Source organism: Balaenoptera borealis (assembly GCF_965194805.1).
Source record: "Balaenoptera borealis genome assembly, chromosome: 13".
Taxonomy (NCBI): domain Eukaryota; kingdom Metazoa; phylum Chordata; class Mammalia; order Artiodactyla; family Balaenopteridae; genus Balaenoptera; species Balaenoptera borealis.
In genome coordinates this window covers 82,435,517-82,459,670 of record NC_138870.1, presented here as the reverse complement: position 1 = coordinate 82,459,670, position 24,154 = coordinate 82,435,517, and the positions used below count along the sequence as shown (strand labels likewise).

The window sequence follows — 24,154 nt, the reverse complement described above, 5'->3', positions numbered from 1 at the left end:
CTTAACGTTTGTCCCCAGTTACATTGCAAATTGATTGCCTTGGTATTATAGCTGTGCTGTGACACAGCATAAATAACCCAAACTTTGCCTTCTGCATATTTTTTGAGATGCTTTCCTCTCTCTCTGTACTCAGAGGAAGCACAGAGGCACATGAATTATTATGGAAATAATTCACATCCATTAATTAGCAATATGTGAAGGCTATCATACGGGAAACTCCCCAGAGCGTGAATATTCAATCAAGCAAAGCAAATCACAGTAAAAAGAAAATACAGGTATAAACGTCAATGGCCATACAGATATTGAGGAATAGCACATGATTTCAAAAAATACCAGTCTTTCTAAGTGTTATAAAGAAAAAGCCCCAATCACTGTGTTTGACTTAAGTCAAGACCTCAGCCCTTTTCCCCCCACTTTGAGCATTTCTTGAAACCGAAATAGAACCTCTACATATTCTATAACGCTTGCTTTTTTTCACTCCTATAACTAGGTTGACACAATAGAATAAAGCAAAGTAATGGCTTTTATGTTGTTGAGCAAAATAAATCCAAGTGCTGTACAATATAAATGCTCAATTGATGTTTGTTACCAAATAGTCTGTAAACTGATAAAGATTAGCTAGACACAACAACAGGCAAATACATTGCTTTATATTCCATTCTCAGCATCAAAAGCTATTTCATTATATTTCTGAATTTCTATATTTGGAAAAAACCCAAAGCTTTCTGAGAACGTGCTCTAAGTGCTCAAGAAGCATATGGATCTTTATCTGAATTATTTTAGTCACACAAACAAAAAAAAGCCCACTAACCATCAAACAAAAGTCTTAATAAGAAAGCCCAGGAGGTTGGATTATGAAAGAAACCTACCTTTGGCTGAACAAGTTTGAGATTTCTCATTTTGCCTACACAGCTTTGCCGTTCCACCTTGAGCAAAAGTCGACTCCGAGTCCCGTGTGATCTTTGTGACAATGACATCATATCACTGGCAAATTTTTCGATTTAACTTTGCAGACGTAGTAGCAACTTTGTTAATTATGATATTAGCCAGCTGGCAGGTACAATCAGTCAACCGCTGTAAGAAAGCCAGACAAAGAGACATCTAATCATTGCAACCAGAGCAGATAAATTTTGTTCCTTTCTCATATGTGTCACAGATTCTATCCCTTCTGACCCTCTCCTCAGCCATCGACTGTCAAATTTAGATTCCGCAAGCTCCCAGCTTCCCTTTATCCCTGCCTTAGATCTGAAACTCCTGGTTATCAGGAAGACACGCGTCACCAGCTGTCTCAGAGCAGGAAAGCAATCAGGTGAATACTACTTATTATCTTGCATTGCTTTCCGAGAAGTGACAAGATTGATTTGGGACCAAGAATACACTCAGATCTCAGACATGGAGTTCCTAGGGTTTTTAGTTCAAACAGTAGGGTATGTGCAAAGTTGCAATAAGGAGGACTTCAATCTCAACATTAAGGATATGGGATAATAGAATGAGGAGAATTCTTAAAATCTACCAGAGTTCCATTTTCAGATGCCTTTGTATTTTCTTTTCCACCTTTGTGCTACCTTGGTAATGTCTTATGAGCAGATTGTTACCAGGAGGAGCCAGCTTAATGGCTAAATAGCTTTAAATCAACTTATGGAAGCGGTATTCTGACATTAAGAAGTTGTCTCCACCCTTTCCTTTTTCATCAAGAAGAGTACTCTATAAATTCCAATTCCTGGAACGTATCCTGACATAAAAGTTCAAATCATATTTACACAGAATAATGAGAAACTAATTTGGGCATCTCTGGTAACAATAACTTATACAACTTTAGATTGAGAGATAGGTATCATTACATCCTAATACACATTTTCCCTTCTAAAGGTCAGTCTACTGAATCATAGAGAAATGTGTAGATATACACAAACATATATAGAATTTAGTAAAATTTAAATGCATATTAGGTAGCACATGTAAAATTCCTAAAAAATGATATGACAATATCTTTGAAAGTGAAATATTCACTTGGTCAGTGAAGAGCTTGATCTGCTTGGTAACCTTTAAACTGATGTAATATTTACTAAAGAATTATTTTCTTCCATTGAAATGTTTAAGCATCAATGAAGTAAAAAGTTTGCACTACAGTGTTTAAAAAAGAATAATATACACTATAATAATAAAGTTATATTCATCAAGAAATTAGTGGGTCTTTCTGGGATGGAAGAGTTTGGTGAAAAGTTAAAATGCAATTTTGAAGTGCAATTTTACATAGGGATTCTTTATATTTGGTTACCTAAAGGGGACCAAAATGGTTATCTTGACCTGTGAAAATTGCAGTTCTCATGCACTGTATTAATCAATCATGGTATGTAGCCTAAATTTACATTTTATTTTCACATGAAGATGTTCCTGTAACAGAGGGTCCAAAGTCCCTGCCCGTGGTTTATTTAGGCTAAATTGCTGAAAAGATAAATGTATTTAGACGCAATCTAAAATATATACAATGAGGATAAGATGATTTAGGGATACCACAAACTACAGAGAAAGATATTTTCATCCTAAGATGACAAAGGGTTTCTTCAATATCAGAAAGGTAGGGGAAAATATGGTTTCAGGGATTCTTAAACTATATACATACATATATATGTGTGTATATATATATATATATATATATATATATATATCTCTTTCTGAGAGTAAGATATATATATCTATATATATCTATATATATCTTTCTGAGAGTAAGATATTCTTTACTCTTCACATCTTGGGCTGATATTAAGAAATGAGTCAGATACCCTAAAAGCAAAAGAACAAAGAAACTGGAAATGTTGGAGAACAAGAGTATGTTGTAACACAATGTCAAGGACAAAGAATCTTAGATGTGGCTTTTAGAAATGCTCTGCTAGGAAGTGAGCTGTGCCCATCACATTCATCGCCGTAGCCTTAGTGACCATCATGGGGTCTGGCACATAGTAGTTTCTCAAGAAACACATGTTGATGAAAAATGAAAAATGAACACTTCTGTTGCATACACCCTCCCTCAAGGCCAAATTTACTGACTTTAAAAATTAATAATGCAAAAAAAATCACTCCTTTGGCCTTATGTTGATGGCTGTATATTAATTAGGCACATATTCATTCAAAATTATATCTTTAAAATACTGAAAAAGAGTTCATACCTAAAAATAATTCAAAATAGACATTTCTCATAAGATTCCAAAATAAGCATTTCAATAATGCTATCTGCTCCTATGAAAATAATTCTGACTCAGAATTTCAAAATGAGTCAAAAAGCTCTTTACACTTTGAGAGAAAAAAGGAACTCTTCTCCAGAAAATTCCAAGAGAATAAAATATGTTACATACACGAAGTTTTTCATCACAGTAGTATCTATAAGAGAAAATGCAAACAAACTAATGTTCCCAAAGAGGGAAATTATTAAATAAATTATGGCAATTACTTGTATGCAGTCATTTATGTGATAATGAGGATGACTGAGAAAACCAAATTCTTATGACTATGGTGAATGAAAAAAGCAGAATACAGACTTGTACATACACTGATTACTGTGTACACGAAGACCTCAGAATACATATAGTACATATGCTTGACATTATATGGACAATAATCCTAGTTGCAGTACTCTTTGTAATAGCAAAAGACTGAGGATAATCTAAAGAAAATCACCAAAGGTAACTGGTTAAATAAGTTATGTTATATCCATACTTTAGAATGCTGCACGGCATTAAAATGAACAAAGTACTGACATGGAATTATTTCTAGGATACATTTTAAGTGAAAGAAGAGTGGTGCAGAACCACGTGTGCTATATGTTATCATTTTGTTTAATAAGGATTTTGTACATAAAGCTTGTATATAAAGAGAATATCTTTGAAAAATACACAAGAAACTACTAACAATGGTTGCTTCAGTATGGAAACTGGGGCTTGGAGAGCAGGAGTGGAGGAAGAACTACTTTTCACAATATATTCTTTGCTATTGTATGAATTTATGTATATATATATATATATTTATTTATTTTAAAATTAACAAATTTAAGATTTAAAATTTTTTTCATTATCCTTACTTGAATGTGCAGTCAGTATATCTTTGCTTCTTTACAAAAAAGCCCATACACCTTCCATTTCCCCATGTTACTGGATACGGTTCACCAGCTTATTTTTTCCCAGTTGATCTGAAGGACACAGCACTGTTTTTTTGCACCATAACATGACCTTGTCAACTTTTGCTTCCAACTCTCATCTCAATGCTATTTTTTCCAGTTCTACATAATTCGTTTTTTTTCTTCCAGTTTTATTGGTGCATAATTGCTTACAGCACTGTATAAATTTAAGGTATACAGCAAAACGATTTGGCTTACATACATCATGAAATGATCGCCACAGTAAGTTTAGTGAATGTCCCTCACCTCATATAGATACAAAGTAAAAGAAAAAGAAAAAATATTTCAAGCTATTTTTGATAGCATTTGTTACATAAGTTGATTTTCCTCACGCAGTAAATGCCAAAATGTTGACATTCCTACAGCATCTCCTTTCTCAAAGGATGTCATCCTTATAAAGGATTTAATTCAGCACATGAAAGACAAACTGCATTCTTACATTCTGTACAATTTTAGAGTTGTTTCAAATAAGGCGTCTTCTATTCATGTTACAAATGTACAATTGTTCGTCCTCAGATAGGCAGTTTGCTCTCAAGGCTAAGTTCCCTAGATGCCAGCAGAATGTCTAGAGCCAAGGGGGTACAAGATGCAACAAAGCAGCTACACCCCCCAGTATATAATAGATTGTGAACTGATAACCCTAAAGTTTGATGTGGGCTTAAAACTTAAGGCTTTTCAAATATGCAAATTTGAAAACTCACTGTTAATTAAAAATATTATCTAAACAAGTGTCAATTGATACCTTCATAGGAATCTTTCAAGTGGCAAGTTTTCTCCCTAGTTGAAACAAATAAGACTTTTTTACTTTTAAAATGTGAGACTACCAGTCACAGATGTTAGCCGTCGGAAGGCTTGGATTCACAACAGGGTGATCTTAGGCAACCTTTGGCCTCTACTGCCTCATCTGTAAAACAGCATCCAACTGGTAGGAGAAAGAAGATGCTTACATGTGTTACTTGATGTACTGGACACAATGGCCAAGATGTGGGAGCGCTTGACAACAGGTGCTCTCATCACCAGCAGCAACATGGTCATGATTGTTAATAATAAACACCGTTAGATGGTCCACTGCTGCTCCAGGATATGAAAAACTGCTGGTTCTTTTCACTTGTTAATTTTTCTTTTCCAGAGAAAATGTTATCCATGAAATGGATACGCGTCCATATAGCAATTGGTAATACTTAGCTTATTATATACCAGCACTTCTCAAATTTCATGATCATGTCATTCCCTTGGCGATCTTGTTAAAATGCGGATTTTGATTCAGTAGGTATGGGATGGGGCCTGACAGCCCACATTTCTGACAGGCTCTGAAGTGACTCTGGTGCTGCTGCTTGCGGAGTACCAATTACATACCACTGTGGACTTTACAGAGGGTAAGAATGACATGACAACAAATATTAAACCATATACACATGTGCACAACCAAATGATAATTTTCTCCTTCTCTCTCTCATGCTGACCTCGCAGAGCAGCACTTACATTTCTCAGTCGTGAAATAAAATGCAAGTGTGCAATGAAAGGACAAGTAGAGCTTCCTCTCTACATTAACTCCTGGTGGATACAAAGGCAAGGGCGAAATCCCCAATTATATCATTCATAATGAAAGGATCACATTTATGAAGACTTTTTTAAGTGAAAAGGCAAAAATTTTAACCTTGAGATATTTTAAAAGAGTGATGACTGTTATTTTCTTTCTTGTCATAACAAAAGTATACAGTCATAGTTTATATTTACTCTGGCCCAATGACAAAATAAGGTATTAACAAAATCCCTTTTCTGTGGTCTCTGTGCTTCTCTTGTGTAACTAAATATTCATGTTTCTAAAACAACTACTTAAAGCTAAATGGTCTGATCGGTAAGAATATTATACCCTCAGTGTGCTGATATAGCCTATCTCTTAACAATTTTGGAAACATTTGCTAAGCTTTCATTATTATTTCTATTGCAATGAGCTAATTCATTTGATTTGCTTGAGGTTAACTGGTGAAAAGTATAACTCGAATATGGTAAAATAATACTCTAAATTCTAAAACCCAGCATACCGGCAAAACCTTACTAGAAGCTATAAGATCCGGCTCACTTTTGGTTTGGTTTGGTTTTTCAGGCTTTTTTAAAAAAAAAAAAAACTGAGATCCATGGTAAAAAAAAAATATTTACAGCACAAGCAAGTACCACATATACATTCAAAATATTTTTGAAAAAATTTGTTCATGATAACAATACTTAGTCTCATTGTACGCAACACGTGCTAACATTTCTTTTTTTTTCTCTTTTTTCTTTTTATGCTGATGATGATCTACGTACTAAGTTGATTTCATGACGCACTAATTAGTCATTCAAACTTCTGAGTTGAAAATAACACAGCCTTGGGTAACTTCTGGTTCTCTGGCAATTTATGGGTGCAACAGATACTCAAGAATTGAGGTCACGCAATGACAGTCATAGACCAAAATACATGGTCAGAGAGCCTGTACAAGAGCATTTCAGTGGCAGTCAATTGTTAGAAACCATATCTCCACCAATACACCTATAAATGTTTTCTTCCCTTCTTTGGAGGATAATGTAAGAAAATCACCTTTCACATTTAGGTAGGATTAACATAGGTCAAGTGAATTACCCAATTACCCTTAAGAAGCAATAAGAAAGCAAGTTAATAATTATATGGGTATGAACTGATGAACGTAAGGAAAGGTAGCAGTGTAGTGTCTTTCAAATAAATTCTAATACGGTAAGCTGCATTGACCTGAGAGTTACATTGGTGAACCAAATGAACAGTATTCTAACATAAACTGGAACTTTTCAGGACTTGTAAATCACAGAAAAGCATAGAAATAAAATAAGATTTTGGCTTGTGTCGATCCATTTCATGTGGGCAAGGCCAAACCTTTCAGAAGTTCAAGCAGCACAGAATCATTACAATCAGGCATTATGTACCTAGACTAAGAGTGTAGGCATTTTTGTTTCAATTTTACAGAAGAGACAGAGCAATCAGGCATGTGAGATAAGAAACTAAAAGAAATAAAATCAGGGAACCTAAATGAGGTTCGTTGAGATCACATATCTTTGCTTGGCTGGTTGCTAGATCTTCTTTTTCCAATGGAAGCATTAAGTAATAAGTAAGTAGGAAAGAAGTAAGTAAGTAAATAAGTAAATAAATACAAGGAAAGCACATCCCAGTTGGTAGTAAGCTAGACAAACTGGTTAGAGGGGAGTAATACTATCTTTAGTGAGTAGTTTAGAGTAGTTGTGCTTGAAGAAGGATTGAGTAACCTTCCCTACTTCCTTCCTGTACAGTTATTCTCAGATTCCATATGGCAAGTACAAGAATAGTGATGAAAGAATCCCCAGTTCAGTGCTGAGTACCACGTAGGGGCTTGAGGGGTACTTCTGAGTGGAAGGAAGTTAGCTGAATATTTTTAAAACAGCAATATGATAGGGTTACGAGTAGGGATTAAATTTCTTATATACTTTATCTCTAAATGTTTCTAAGGGAAATGTTTATTCTGACCAATTCACTAATAGTTATTAGTATATTTAGTGCATGTATGTTGGGATAAAGTATATGTTTAATAGACTAGAAGGTCATATCACAATATTCCTCCTTTCGGAGAGAAACCTTTTCATAACTCTCTCAAGGGCTTCTGGCTCTTGTGAGACATCAGTTTTTTGCTCAGCTGAAATTATTCTGACAGCTTTGACATTACATTACCATCACAAGATCGTGGTATACTTAAAGACAAATGAGGCATTGTGGGGGAATTAAAAATAAAAAGAATTAATACAAGTCTTCAAGATACCAGATTAGAATATCAAAGGTTACTCAGATAAAAACTTGATATTTTCTGGTTCAATTAATCCTAACTTTATATGCTTTAATGTGAGGACAAACAATCCATGCTGTTCCTTCAACATTCCTCCATTCCCACCTCACACGAGTTCACACGTACATGTTTCATTTGAGAAATTTGTTTAAAAGAAATGTTATTTTAGCATCCTATAACCTAGTATGATCTTTCCATGTGGATTAGTTCTGATTCTACCTGATTTTCCCTGCAACTCAGTTTTTCTCAGTCCCATCAAAAAGAGGAATATTGCCCAGCAGGATCTTTATAGTTCTATGATAGATTTTTCTAAGCGAGTTGCATGCCGCTTACTTCAATATAGTCTATTAAGATATTACGTTATCATACAATATACTAAATTGCAAAGATCAGTCGTTTTTATTTTCCGTGCAAATCTGATCCCACGAAACACATGCACATTCATACACACACAGTGAAATACTCTTACGTCTGGTGGTCCCTTACAGAGTAACATCATTAAATTGCTTTGGGGATTTTTTTCAAGAAAGTTTACTACGACAACAACAACAAAAATGTCCAACGTGAAAAGTGGAGTTTGTAGCTGAGTTTTAAATGGCAATTTTTATTTGTTTATTTTTTCGTATAATTATCCATTTATTTTAAGAGCACCAGTTAGAATTGGAGTTTGGAAGACTACGCGTGAAGACGAAAGATGAAACAGATGCAATACACAGTTAAGATCAAAGAGTCCCATCAATTCATTCAGAGAGTCAAAATCCAGCTGAGCCTCAGAGCCCTGTCTGCATAATAAGAAAGGTTGACTAAAACATAAGGATTAAACAGATGAGCTGCCTCCTGCGGAGGCGTGGGAGGGAAGCCCCACTGAGACACTTGTAAGGACACTTCGGAAGCACACACCTGCTCCTCCACAGTCAAACCTACAGGAGACCAGCCTGGCCAAAGACGTTCCACTTATGTTCTAAATTGCTAGTTTGAAGAGAAAGGAATATATGTCCAATGGACGTCCTTTTATTTGTCAAGATATTTTCAGTCCCGGAAAATGACAAATTAATAAATCAACTCCATTTTTCCAAGGTGACTTACCAAGTGTTTGCTTTTCAAAACTGAGAAAAAATAGTGCAAATTTTCCTATGTCATGAAACAGTATTAGGAAGATGCCTACCTTGCGATTAAGTTTTTTTCAAATGAATAGTGTTTTTCTTGAGACAATCTTAGATAACACTGGTAAATATATGTTCGTTCCATTTTCCATTTTCAGGAAATCATCGTTTTTTAGTAGCATGAAGTATATCCCATTTTTTTTTATGAACACAGTGCTGGGTTATACTCATACCTATGCTAAATTGTATAATTTGGTTCTAAATAGCAAGAAGAGAGCACAGAAACCAAATGCACTTCAAGTGCTGTACTTGTGACAAATGTTATATTTATTCTAAAGACCTCACCACAATATTATGTTGTAGCTACTGATAAGAAACCATTCTGAACACAAAAATAATTTCCTTTTAAGAAAGCTAACCTATTTTAAGAAAGCTAAGACATCTAGGCTTTTAGCAACCTAGACCTGCTGGGATAAAAATTGTGTGGAGTTGCATCAGTAGATGTCACGTATAATTTTTAAACTCTGCCTCTGCTATGGATTAATGTTCTCAAGCACTGCATGTAGGTTGATTTAAATATGTAATTAACAGAGCCAAATAAATGGTAAGCGTTAGCTTTTGTTTTATTCACCAAAACAAGCAATCCAATTTGAAATGAGAGCAAGGGAATCTCTGAGGAGTAGAACAAGTTGCAAAATGTCAAGAAGTGGCTTCATGGGGTTGAAGTACATTCTCTGACCTGCTCCCTATTAGTCTAATTACATTATCACTCACTCACTCAACCAGCCAAGCAACACATTTTTAGCATTGGTTATGTGTAAGGCACGATAAGAGATACAGAGAATTACATGTGAACCGTAAGTAACAATACTACACCGTAGCACCAAATGCGTGATGTGCATAAATGCTGCGGAAGTGGACCATTATGGGCTGAGAAAATAGAAGTCTTCGTTTAAGAGGTGGGATTAGGTTAGGACATGAGGGATAAGGTAAAGATAGAGGTGGAGAGGAGGGAATTGGTTTTCCAGGTGGAAAGAGATACAAGCACAGAGATAGAAGAACCCAGAATCCAGTTTGAGAGAGAGCATGTCATTCAACTGGCTAGAGAGACATTGGCTAGAGAGACATTAAGTGTGAGGTTGAAAAGGTTTAAAAGGTAATTATTAGAAGTCTTTGTTAGTACTAAACTAGTTTCCTCCAGTCTTTCTCAAGATACAGTCTGGAGAATCATCTGGCATTCCTATTGAAAACCCAGATGATCCGACCCACTCCAGACTTTGTGAATCAGAATCTTCAGGGATGAGAACTGAGAAACTGGATTTCTGAACAAGTTTGCAAGTTACGATATTATTTTTAATCGCTTAGAAGCAACAGGGAACATTTAAAGTGTTTGGGGAGAAGTGAACTGAATGATATATTAGAAGGACTTAAGGAAGGGAAAATTGGGAGACAAGAAGAAAGTCTGGGCAAGAAGTCCAAAACAGAATTTCTTATTTTAACCTAGATGTGTGGTGATAATAATCACCTTTGCTCCAAATAAACATCGATATTTTCATTTCTCTCAAAAGGCCTTAATCCAAAATCTTATCAGAAATTCCTACATATCAATATTCCAATATGTTTTAAAGACTGACTTTGAAGATCAACTGATTTTGGTAAGACATTACTATTCCCTTAAAAAAAAAACAAAAAACTTTTTAAAGTACACTATTCTACCTCTGATAATTCTGTTTTAGGTGCCCATTTTCAGAAGGTCTCACTCAATTCTAACCCTTCAGGTAAACATTAGTTTGGTTAATCCTTAGAGAAATTAGAAAGCCATCCATAAATACTATCATAGTTTAAAAATTAAGAGAAAAAATAATATTCATTGTTGATGAAGGTATTGAGAAAAGAGGACTATTACTATCTATTTTGAGAGTTTAAATCGACACACCATTTCAAGGGGCAATAGGTAAAACCTAACAAAATTTTAAATGCCCATACTCTAGCAAAAGAAAAAGTGCTTCTAGTAGTCTAGCTTAGAAAAGCAACTACAGAGACGCATGAGGATAGATCAATCACATGCACGTGCACACACACACAGATGCTCACATAATCATTAATATTCAGAAAAAAAGGGGGAGAAAATTTACATGAACATTAATAAGGGAATAGTTACATAAGTATTACAGAAAGCTATGCAGTTATAGCTATAAATTCTGAAAATCTATGTTATTGTAGAATAATATTCAAGATGTATAATTTTAAGTATAAATTGTAGAAAAATATGTATATAATAATGCAATTTTTAATGAAAAAGAAATGTGTATTCATACATTTCTTTGCTTGCAGAAAAAGCTCAATTGTGGTGGAATTGCAGAATGGAACAAGAAGTGAAGGGTAGGGCTTTCACTTTTTAATTTACACATGTCTGTATCACTTAGATTTTTTTATCAATGAGAAAATACACTTTTGTAACTTAAAAAATAAACTTAAAAATTTAACTTTGAAGTAGCTAAAATATACAGTATTTACAATCTATTAAATGCTTGTCAAGGATTTTAAATAACTTCTGAAGATAGTGTCACTTTTGAAGGTGGTGTGGAGCGGAAACTGGCTTCCTTTCACTTTGATTAATTAATTCTCAAAATTTAATGGAACTGCAGGCTTTTAAAATCATCCAGAAAAGTTACAGATGTACATACTGACTTCTACTTTACAAAAACCTTTCCATTTTAGTTAATCTATCAATCTTTCTACTTGATGGAGGAAACTTTATATTTACATTTTTAAAGAGTATGAAATAAATACATACCCATAATATTAGAGCTCATAGACTAAATTATGTAATTATGCTACTTAATCATTCATTAGATACTTTTCATAAGACCACCTTCACTCATTCTCCAATTTAATACTATTAGGTGCTTAGTTCCCATAAAATATCCTAACTTATATGGGAATGCTGAATATGAACATTTATTTTACATTTAAGTGTAATAGCAATTTGTTCTCATAATTTCATCCAACAGATGCTAGTTAAGTCACTAACTTCAAACTACGTTCAAGATGGGGTTTTTCCCTACACCAACAGAGCAATTTTTTAAAAAATTAACTAATTTATGTATCTTTTTAAAAGTCAAGAAATATCTTTGAACTCTCAAACATTATAGGGAAAAAAAACCACATAGTTTCATCATGAAATTCTATATAGTTAGGTAGATTTATGTATTTCCCAGGTTTAATTTTCCAATTTTTAAGCAATTAGTTTTAATCTGAATTCTAGCTAATTTAAAGAAACATGAGGGGAAAAGTAAAATATAAAATAGTTATGATGTAAAGCAAATCATATTTTTATGTATTTAATAGTACCAATGGTACACACGTATCCTTTGCTGGCTGTTATGTTATAGTGAAAGGAACAGCTTTACCAAGCCTATTCAGATAGGAAATAATAAGGAGAGAACTATTTACTGCAGAGTTTTCATAGAGTTTGATGGCAATTAGTAAGTCGTATAGCTCTTATTTTATTTAAATTACTTTTAAAGCCATGTTTTACAAACTGAGAATACTTAAGCAAACACTGAGTTCTTGAACAAAAGTATCCTTTCTATAATGTAAAACTGGAAAGTTCAATAAAATAAAATTATACAAAAGGTTTTCTCTAGCTATATGATCGACTATTGTTGGAGTAGCTTCTGCATCATTTTGGCATAAATATGTTAAAACGTGAGATTTCGTCTCTTCACTGACCTAAGACTTTTAGTACTTTCTGAATCCAAGGTTACAGTCAGTTTGATACAAAGAACATCTAGGATGGACCAAAAATTATTTATCAACAAAAAGCTTATAGAAGAGACAAAGCATATAGCTATGAAACAATTAGAAAATATTTTTTAAATAACAGTGTTACTATGTGTAGTACAATCATAGAGTAAAAGAATGGGTCACAAAAATATTCACCATAATTTCTCTGGTGTTTCCCAAGTCCTCAGGTTTGGTCGTTTTTCCTTATAACTATAACAAACATATAAACACATATTTTAGAATATGCATAAATATTCTTCAGCTTTATCAATGCTAGTGGCCCAACCGCTGCCCTGGGACGTAACACCCCGTAGTCATGTAAGAACTGCAAAAATTGAGAATAAGATAGGTAAAGTTCCATGGCACATATTGGTAGCTCGACAAACATTGTTTGCTATGATGATTTTTATTTCTTTCTGCTATCAGGGAAACTTGTTCATTCGTTTAACAAATACTACTGTGCTCCTCCTATGTGCTAGATAGGATGCTTGGTACAATGTTTGCTGAGGGGGACAGAAGATGAATAAATGGATATGGTTCCTAAACAGACATGAGCTGGTGTCCTTGTTTTAAAGGTTTTTTTTCAGAGAAAGTAATTCTATAGTCTTTTTTTAGCGATGTTTTCCAGGTCCACCATAGCTTATTTCAACACCTTAAAATACTTATACCTTTGTTTTTTATTTCTATTAGCTCTCAAAAAACATAGTCATACCCTTTACATGCATTAAGCTTATGACATGTGTGCATGTTTTTTGTTTGTTTGTTTGTTTTTAAAATACCTTTTAGGTTATATACAGCAAGGCAGAATAATAAAAAAATTAACACTTGTCCTAGTTTAAGCCTAACCATTAAGAAGCTTAGGATAAAAAGGAAACTGGTTTGATTTTAAATTTAGGCTACATAAGTCATATCAGAAACAACCTGCCCAGCAGGTGTGCTGGGGGTTAATGCCATAGCTTTGGGTTTAAGAACAAGTACTATTAACTTTTTAAAAGGTTTCACAAAACCAGCACCACCAAAGTAATAAAATTGGTCTTAATTCTTCTTAGTGTTTGTGCAGCTGCAGAATTTTTCATTTTTTCTCAAAATACTTCTACTTCACCAGCAACAGATGAATTCATTAACTTCATTATTAATTCAAATGATTTTTTCATTTTTGTAAGCCCCAAGGTTGCCTCACTAAGATCAGCATTCTCTCTGCGTGCCATAAAACGTAATCAATCTCTATTATAGTCATGAAAATGGTATTTGTCACTTTGCTGAGAAAAAAAAAAAATCAATGTATCTTCCAAGGCTGAGCAGGAATTTAATGCAGTGAATTGAAGACTGTTAGAGAAATTTAGCTTGCCAGGAGTTTAGGACAAGCTAATCGAAATTTGGAAAATTCACAGAAGATTAGCCAATGAAATACATAGATATGCCATAGAAATTAATATTTAGGTAAAAGAATAACCTGTCATCTCCAATCCTGACGAGAAAATGGATTTAGACAGGCGAATCTCCAAGGGGTCGCCACTTTAAAAAACAAAAGTGAAATCATACACCAAGAAAACATTCCTTGAACATGGTTGATAAATAAGAAAGGCTTCATTCTCTTTTCCTATAAAATTTACCAGGTAAAGAGATACTTTCAGAGTTGCAAAATTGTAAGAAACCTTAAAGGCAAGAAACCTATAGAGATATTATCATTAGAAATACACTGGCTCTGGGGTTAAAAAAAATTTTTTTTTTAATTGAAGTATAGTTGATATACAATATTATGTAAGTTACAGGTGCACAATGTTGTGATTCACAATTTTTATTGAGCTTTTAAATTATTGCAGTGGTTAACTATGGAGCAAAAACGGTGTTGCAGAGTTGGGGAATCAGAAGCACATCTTGCCTGTTTTCCACTCAGAGAGGACCCCTGACCCTGATCTTCCAACTTTTGCTGAGTGACCTTCAGCAAAGAGGAAGCTTGACCCTTGACCACCACTTGTCAACAGAATAACTCTTCTAAATAGAAAATTTGCTGTCTTGAGCTGAAATCTACTTTTTAAAAAACTGCCACTCTTTGTTTCTAGTCCTATATTTGGAAAAATGTAAAGTCAGTCTTTGCCTTTCCTTTGAATCCACCCCTTAAATGCTTAATGTCAGCTGTCGCTTCTTCCGGCCCTTTTCATCTCTGGACATAACCTATCTAGTTTCTTCATCCATTTCTCCTAGCACACCATTTACCATACACATGGTTTCAGAAAATTCAAGGCATTGCCTTCCCAAGTCACTCCAATTTATCAATATCCCTTTTAATTGGTATCACCAAAAATAAAGTATGTTTATTTAAAGTATAAAACAAGTATGTTCAATCAGCGTAAAATACATTAGAGCCCTGTTTGCTATAGTTGGAAACCGCGATATAAAAGCAAATTCCCTCCTTCCTTCTCTCTCACAGTAGCTTCATTGGATTTGTTTCGGGTTGAGTTCATGATCAATTAGAAGAGAAGTTCTACGAAGGCAGGACATCCTGTCTGTTTTGTTTACTGCTCCATCCTCAGCGCTGAGCACACAGTATGCACTCAACAAATATTTGGTAAATGAATGTTGTGAACAAAGCAGCCATTTAAAGCTGCTACATCTTTCCTTACTTGCACTGTTGACAAGCCAGGTCCCTTCCATTCTGTACGCATGAAACTGATTTTTAAAAATCTAAACATAGAGCTTTGTATCTGCTGAGAATTGTCTTGGTTTTGACCACATCTTGCAATAGCTAAAATGATATCCAAATGCATATACATGAACAAAAGATGACTATAAAGCAATGGCTCTGGTCAGTCTATGAATCAATGGATTCAAAGCCATTTGTCATTGTCACACCCCATAGTTTTCAACTACAAACTGGATATCTTTCTATAGGTTACTTTATTCCATTTTTAATCCTGCTATAATTAGTTATTACATTTACTCTTCAAAATGACACTTATCGTTTCCTACATGAGACAACTGAAGCAATTTGCCCTGGTTCACACCATAAGTAAATTCCGGGGTCAGGATTCAAATTCAGGTACCTCAGGACAAAATCCTATATGTTTTTCACTATTCCATGCTCTCCTTCTTTGGAAAATTGAAAGATACTGTGAAAGGGAAAAATGGCAACGAATTTCTAAAGAGAGACCCTCTAGAATAATTTGTATATTCCTGATAATGAGGAGAAGTATGATTTCCCAAAGAGTTTATTATAAGTTCTCAGTAGAAAACAATTCTACTTAAGATAATTTCCCTTCTCTGCTCTAGAGTTTCAATTAGAGATCAAAATAATAAAAGAAACTTCAAATTTGAAATTTATGTCAAATTTTGAATTTCATTCTTTATGACTGAAGAAGCTGATAGAGGTTGGAAACAATAAAAAAGTTTACAAGAGGAGAAATAAGATCCCAATCATGGACTCCATGCGAATAAATTCTGCTTGCACAATCTCAAATCAACTGTTAAATTTAACTTTTAAAAATTGTGCATAAAAAAAATTTCACCACATCTACTTGTGTGGTGGGAGTAGGGCAAAATAGACTAGTGATAAATTGAATTTTTTAAAAAAATTTGACCATTTTGGTGGGTGTCACATAGAGTAAACACGCATGACAAATGTTTCCATCACTTACTGGGTTTCTGGAAGTAACTCTCTATGTAATAAAAGATCAAGGCAGTTTTGACCAATGAATTCAAACAATGCCAATTTAGTGAAAAATATTCCCCTTAAATAGGCTAAGATTCTGCTGAGACAAACTGGACAATCATTTGTTTGAATAACGGCATTACGACCATACAATGTACCAAGCCTTGAAAATTCAGTTTCTTAGAAAATACAAGCACATGATGGTTTCATCTTCATTTCCAACAGATTTGCGGATACTCAATTCATTTTTATGACTTGTTCAATTACAAAGTAAATAAGTGACTCATAGAAATCACCTATTAGATGGCAATGATGAAAACCAAAGATTTTATTTTCTCTACGGCTTTAACCTGCCCCTCTCTGGTTTTCATGAATAGGATTTTTTAATGCCTCCATCTGTTGTTGGCACTCTCAGAAAATGTTTCTCATAGTTCAACTGTAACTTTCACCAAAATTACAAAGTTGCTTTATTTCTGAGGTCACCAAACAAATCAAGTTAATTAAATGTATTTGTTTGATTCCCACATGGCAGATCACTAGCTCTTAAGAGACAGTTAATCCAAGTCTTGTGTAAATATGTCTCCTCCATTATAAGTCTCAGAGTGTAAATGTGCTCATGTTAACTGAGCTATTCGCAATAATTAATTTACTCAGCAAATCTCTGGTCACCCACTCTGTGTCAAACACTGCACTAGATTATGGGGATTTGAAGAAATAAGGCATAATCCCTTTCCTTCAGGTAGGTACAGTCTAGTGGGTAAGACATAAACATGAGCGTAAACTTTCAACACAGCGGGGTAAATATAGCATTACAGAGAAACATGTAAGTTCACAGATGTCACCGGTACCCAGAAATGTGACTATCACACAGTAGGCACTCAATAGATATTTGTTGACTACAGGAACATATGAATGAATCAGGTTGCACTAGGAACAAAGAGAAGAGTCACCTACGTCAAGCTAGGGCACTTGTGCTGGGGACTGGAGTGATGGATAAGGATGAGATGCTTGATTCAACTTATATTTGCTTCTGTAATATTCTGACCTCATTTAGTAAGGGGGGGAGGAGGAAGGGAAAGGTAGTGAGAGAAGGTAAAACCATCTTAATTGTCCATCTAAGAGGATTTTATTATAAGATGATTTCTCCTAAATTTCAGGCTCTCAGCCTGAACCTTGGAGGAAAGCAGTTCTTTTTATGCTGATTACATTGTGGCCCTAAGATATAAAGTAACATATTTGGATTTAAGTGGTTGAGAGCAGAATCAGACCAGCAAGTTCGGTATATAGTCCAATTTGTCACACCCTAGAGAATGTATTAATGAAAGAGCTTTTTCTATTTGAAGGCAGACTTCAACAAATTTCTGTGACAGTAAATTGAAGGTTTGACTTAAGATGCCAACAGAAGAGAGGAACTCTAGTATCAGCTGTATGCCTACAGTGGAATCTTCCTAAATAAATTTATAATTATCCTTTCTCAAAGGTGTATCTTTATTATCCCTTACTAACTAGAATGCAAGTGAGAATTCAAGGAATTTCAAAGATACCTGTTGAGACAAAGTAATGATGGTCTCCCGGTTAAAATCCTATTCAAAGGATGAACTTTCTGAGAACTCATTTTACTACAAAAGCTCAAGAAAATTAAGCCAATGAGTCTAGGTTTCCTCCACTTATGCCACCTTACACAATGATGAATCTAGTAAAGAAGACAAGCTGATTCCTGTCTAAATATTTGTCTTCTTTTAAAGCTGAGTTGAATAAATTAAGTCTTTCTGCCTAAACCTCCAAGATTGTGGTAAAAATAGAAGCAATGTTACAAAACTTGATTATTTAGTCTCTCCCACCCTACATAACTACATGACCACGTTCAGACTTCTATATTTTGCCCTACTGTTCTTCTGTCATAACCCTGGATCAATTTCTAACTTGGGGTAATTTAACTAATAGCTCTTCTCTATTCCTGTTCCAAAGCTAGTCAATGATGCTCAAAACACTTCCAGCACTGGGCAGATTGATGCCACTACAAAGGGGTGACTTCAGAAACCCCTTCACTTACACCTACTCACCTCTCTGTCCTAGTCCTCCAGGCAGCTGTTAAAAACCTTTACTACTCTTCTTGTCAACTGTCAGCTGACTACCTTGCTTCATTTCCTAAAGAATAAAAGAGCCAAAAGGTAGAAACCTCTTAATTTTACCATTTGACAATTGTCTTGAGCTTCTTTCCTCCTCTCTGGGAGGAGAGAGGTATACATTTTCCTTTCCAAGGCCCCTCTTCCAGGTGGATTGTATCCTCTTCCATCTCCACCAGGAGTTGCTCCATTAGGTAATCTGTTTCTCTTTCATTACAAACATCTCTCACTACAAATGTTCTCAAATCCCTTACTTTCTCAAGAGTCTTCCTTTGATCCTACCAGTACTTGTAGCTACCATTCTATCTCCCTCTTTTCCTTCAACACCAAATGTGTAGAAAATGTAGGCTGCTTTGCCTTTACTGGCTCAACTTCCTCAAGTTATATTTATTATTCCACCCCTTATAATATGGCTTACGTTCCCACTAATTCAATCTTTTTGAGATGACCATAAACTTCCTTATTGCTAACCAAAGGCTGATGCTTAATCTCCATACTACTTGGCAGCTTAGTGAAATGTGGCACCAGTAGGATTCCCTTCTGATCAAAATCCATTCTTCCCTAAGTCTTCCCTGGCTTCATTCTGTCTCCTTTGACAGACTCTTCCATTCTACTCATCCTTTAAATGTGAGCCAGTTTGCTAAGTTTCCAGCTGTGGTACTCTTCCATGCTTTCATCCCTTCCCCTAGACTGGGGGTTTGGGGGAAAGGTACTCGCCTGTTACATAAATACTACAAACACTCGCCTGCCTCAAGAGGTACAAATAAGAATGAAACAGTCACAACTCTTTTGAGTTCCACACCCACATTACTAATCTCTGGAGATCTCTACTAGGATTCTTTTCAAGTATTTCAAATTTAATATTTATTTCCCTCCCCATCCCCAGTAAATTTTTCTCTTCCAGTATTAACCGTAATGGCATTATTATCCATTATAGTCTTCTAAACCAGAATATTCAATGCCATCCTTAAAGGTTCCCTCTCTCTATCCCATCACATTCAATTGGTCACTAACTTTTATCAGTACTAACTCAGAAATGTTTATTGTATCTAGCCTTTTTTTCTTCATTTCATCATTATGCTTAAAATCAGCTCTTTATTATTTGGGCATCTAGAAAATGATAAAATCTTCCTTATCTTTCCCTCTTGTTTATCCTTTTAGCCAGTATATGTATTTTTCCACAGTTGGCAGAGTTAACTATCTTAAATATAATAGTAATAATAACAACAACTAAGCATTTCAAATCACAAGCCTGTTTAAAAAACAAAAATGCAATCATATACATTGGCTGACTATTTTCTACGAGATTAAAAATTCAGATTCCTTTTGTTTGCATTCAGAGCTCATCGCCATCTGGCTTCATCACATCTTTCTAATTCATTACCTCTCTTTCTTCACATGTACATACACTCCAAGCTTCACCATATTGAAATTCCCACCAGAATTGTGAGGTACCTTTGCAGGTGTTATTTTTTCTCTGCCTAGAATGCTTTCCCCCCATGTCTGCATTCTGCATCTTTTAGTAAATAGCTTGAATTTCATCTTTTTAGGTAAAACCTTTCCCAGTTACCTCATAGAGTTACTGAAACCAACTAAACCTTCTCTAATTCCTTGTGTGGCAATGTATCCATTTTTCTGTCACCCTGACTTGACAATGAAGTCCTTTAGGACAGAGAATTTATCTCACTCATCTCTATATCTCTAGAGCCTAGCAGAGCACCTGGATTATAGAAAGTAGTCAGTAAATATCAAGTTAATAAATTTTTTGATCCATACATGTTTTACATTAATCACTGAAAATTGATGATGGGAATTCAGATAGGAAAGAAACTCACCATTATTTTCATTTCAATATGTCTCCCATTTTAAACACAAAGATTACTTTTACAAATTAGGTAAATAGCTTATAAAGACAGTAGATTTTTAAGCCATTTTATAAACTATATTTACGGGACAAATTTAGACAGTAAACAAGATTGCTTGATAACTAATACATCACTGTCAATTATATTACATTATAAAATCTTATGTAGTCATATATGTTTATATTTTTCAGTCTACCTATCTAATTTATATATATTGAGAATATAATTTACCACTAAATGTATCCACAGTAACTATAATGGCCACTTATATTAAAATAAATTTTTTTAGTAATAAAATGACTTCATATATACAGAAGTCAATAAATATTATAAATGGTTCACACCTTCATGTATTAAATTTATTGTGTATTTATCCTCTTGATGATGTATAAGAAAATAAACTGCTTTTCAGGTACCTAGATCATATAATATTTTCTTTCTGTCCTATCAGAAAATTTACAAATCAAACTTTTAACTTTTTTTGGCAATAAGATCTAAATAGGTAGAATTATTCTTAAATTCATTTCAAAAACTCTGTCATGGCAGTGATATCAAAACTTAAATCCAATTCTGAAATTTTTCTTTGTATTATATTGAAATCTCTAGAAGAATAAAAATAAGTAATCTTAGTAAAATGGGAGCCACCTGTGTATTATCCACCCATTATCAATGTGCAACAGCAACTATGTACATTTTGTTAGCTGATGGGTCAAAAGAATGACAGGGTTAGTAATATGTGGCATTGTCACCATATATACTTTTGGTTTTCATGAAAGGAACCACACTAAGAAGCTTGAAATATTCATTACTGCAGAAGACAAGTGTTACTCTCAGTTTCCACTGTAAACCTTTTCAGTTTTTGTTGTCATATCCAAGCATTTGCTGTATTACAGTAGAAGAAATCCAAACACAGTCCTATGCAGCTGTCAATTTTTCTTTAAACTTTTGACAAAACCCGAATTCTTTGCAAGCATTCATTTAGAAGATTTGTATTCATCACTGATTACCTAGGCATTCTTAACTCAGAACTGTCTCTACACTAACCTGTGATTCTATAAGCATAATAATAGGAGTTAAGTACTAATATTTTCCTGATTGTTTGTTGAGTACCTTAAGGAAAACCATTACATTGATTTTGCCTTAGACACCTCTAAATAATTTGTACAATCTGACAACCAAATTTCACCTATTTCAAAGTATAAATCCCAGAGAGAAAATGAGAACCTAATATTTTCCAATTAAAATCTTTCATAAGGCATCAACAGCAAAGTGAAATAAAAATGAACATAACATGAAGATTAAAATGAGATGCTCTCAAACAGGGGTGACCAAGGTTTCCAGGAAGGTAATCCTTCTTATATTACTTCCTTTACCATTTCCTTCTCTAATCTTAGCAAGTAAGTCCAAGGGTTATTTGCCATGTTTCCAAAGGGTAGAACTCAGTATAGCAGTAAGTGAAAATAAGGCACCTATTTTCCTATCCTCATATCCTGGATATAAAACAAATTGAAGTCTGAAACCATATGTATTAGGATATCCAAGATACGGTGAAAGAAAATATAAAAATAAATATAAGTGACCACTTTTAACAAATGTAATTTTGTCTAAGAACTTTTTCTTCATGTTTCTAAAACGACATACAATACTCAGAGTCTTTTTTTGGGAATACAAAAGCCACAGATAAAAGCTGGGGGTTTATGATATCACACCCATTACACATGAAGGTGGTTATTGTGCTAATAATACTTTTAGGGCAATTGTTTAATATTATAATGAAAATGCTAACATAAAATAAGAAGTATATTTTAGGAAATGTAGTCTTTGAAATTTGGACTAAACCTAATCATTGAAGTGTATGTCTGTGCCTTCTTAATCAGGTATTTACGTCTACTTTCATTGGGCTTGAGATTTAATATAGTTTAATAAGACAGGGCTATACTAATAAATGATTAACAAGATCCACATTTCTTGCTCAGCTTAAGAAAATTTCTGAAAGTCCATTAAAAATAACTACAAGCTGTGCAATTGCATATTTGTGGTTCTAAAGAACACTGAGAGCTGATAGCTAATAAAATGGGTTCAGAAGGCTCAATGTACATGGAAAAAGGCAGAGCTGGCTCTTAGTAAGATGTAAAGAATAAGCAGTAGAACAGAAAGAAGGGATCAGGTGGGATGAGTGAAGAAGAAGACAAAACAAGAGAAAGTAGATTTTGAGTTTGATGTATGTGATGGAACTACCTGAAGATCTTGAGCAAGAGAGTGACATATTCAATACAGAAGTCAGGAAATATGACTCTGAAGGCTGCAATGGGTTTTACAGAAGGGAAAAATGATGAAAGAGTAAGCAAATTGTCTTAGCAGTCTAGTGACAAGGAACATAAAGATTGCCATTTATATCATTCAGTATTCTAGCATAGTATTCTTTCTTTGTGCACCAAAGAATACGGCTAACTTATATGACATTGACATTAATTTCAGATGATTAGGGATGTATTTACTCTCCATTAGTCATTTAAACCTGACGTCACAGTCCCCAGGTCAGAATTCACAGCTCTTGTGTGTGTGTGTGTGTGTGTGTGTGTGTGTTGGAGGGGGAGGGAGGGTTGTTTCACATTGACACACAGGGGGCCATTGTTGAATATTTGAACTAGTCACCAACTAGCTTCACATAAACATCTGAATTTCCAACTTTACAATCAGAAGATCTTTAAAAAATTTAGAAGTTAAAATTGAAAGACCCGGCATTGCTGTATTTTTATATTAACAATACATTGTCTTGGTTCTCAGACAGGGCATGCCTTTTCCATTTTGCTGCAGTTCCCACTATTCTATATCATTGCCCTGACTGAGCTCCCTTCAGTATTAATGTGAAGGGGTGGCTCATTTGAGTTCACAAATCTTAGATCTAGATCTTCCAAAATGGATTTATGCTTTGAAACCATTTTTCCCAAATAGTTTCTCTTGCCACGTAAAGTACTAATCAACAAAGTCTATCATCATATATATTCACTGCTTATGAAGAATTTTCGTATATTAATATGATACACACAGTCATCCCATAAGCTAGGCAAAGTACCGATCACATCCACCATTTTACAGATGAGAGAAAAGAAGTTGTGAGAAACCAAGAGACATACCTAAGCTGACCCTTGGTAAGTGTCCGAGTTGACATTAGGTCTTAGATCTTTCATCTTCTAGTAATTGGTCTTCTCACTCCTCCAAGCTCCCGGGGGTATATTCCAATTCATATATTCTGGGATTTACAGAATCTACCCTATTATGAAACCCACTCTCATCTCTCATATTTGCTCAACATTTTTTCCCCACCCCATCCTACCCCTGGACTCCACATTTCACCCAATCTTAGCCTCTATTCACAACTGGCTAGCTTCAATTGCTATTTCAGCTCCAAACTAAAACCTCACTTCCCAAGGAAACTTTCTCAGATACCCCAAGACTTGGACATATTTCCTCACTAGTTAGACCCATTATACCCTCTACCTACCTTGTTGTCACATGCTTAACACTGGATGAGTATCTGTCTCCCTGTCTGGACCTTAAGTGCTACAGGATAGGAAGCAGTGTTTCTCATTCACCGCCATGTCTCCAATCCCTAGAAGAACTGTC

The 24,154-nt window shown here is 34.6% G+C and overlaps 1 long non-coding RNA gene across 1 annotated transcript in view; it reads right to left on the bottom strand.

Moving 5' to 3' along the window:
* Positions 1-23,108, bottom strand: part of LOC309608905 — a 61,833-nt gene extending 38,725 nt beyond the window's left edge. Inside the window, exon 1 of the long non-coding RNA XR_014233155.1 lies at positions 870-23,108. This is a non-coding gene — a long non-coding RNA (uncharacterized lncRNA). The remainder of the gene's footprint in view (positions 1-869) is intronic.
* Positions 23,109-24,154: the final 1,046 nt, after the last annotated feature.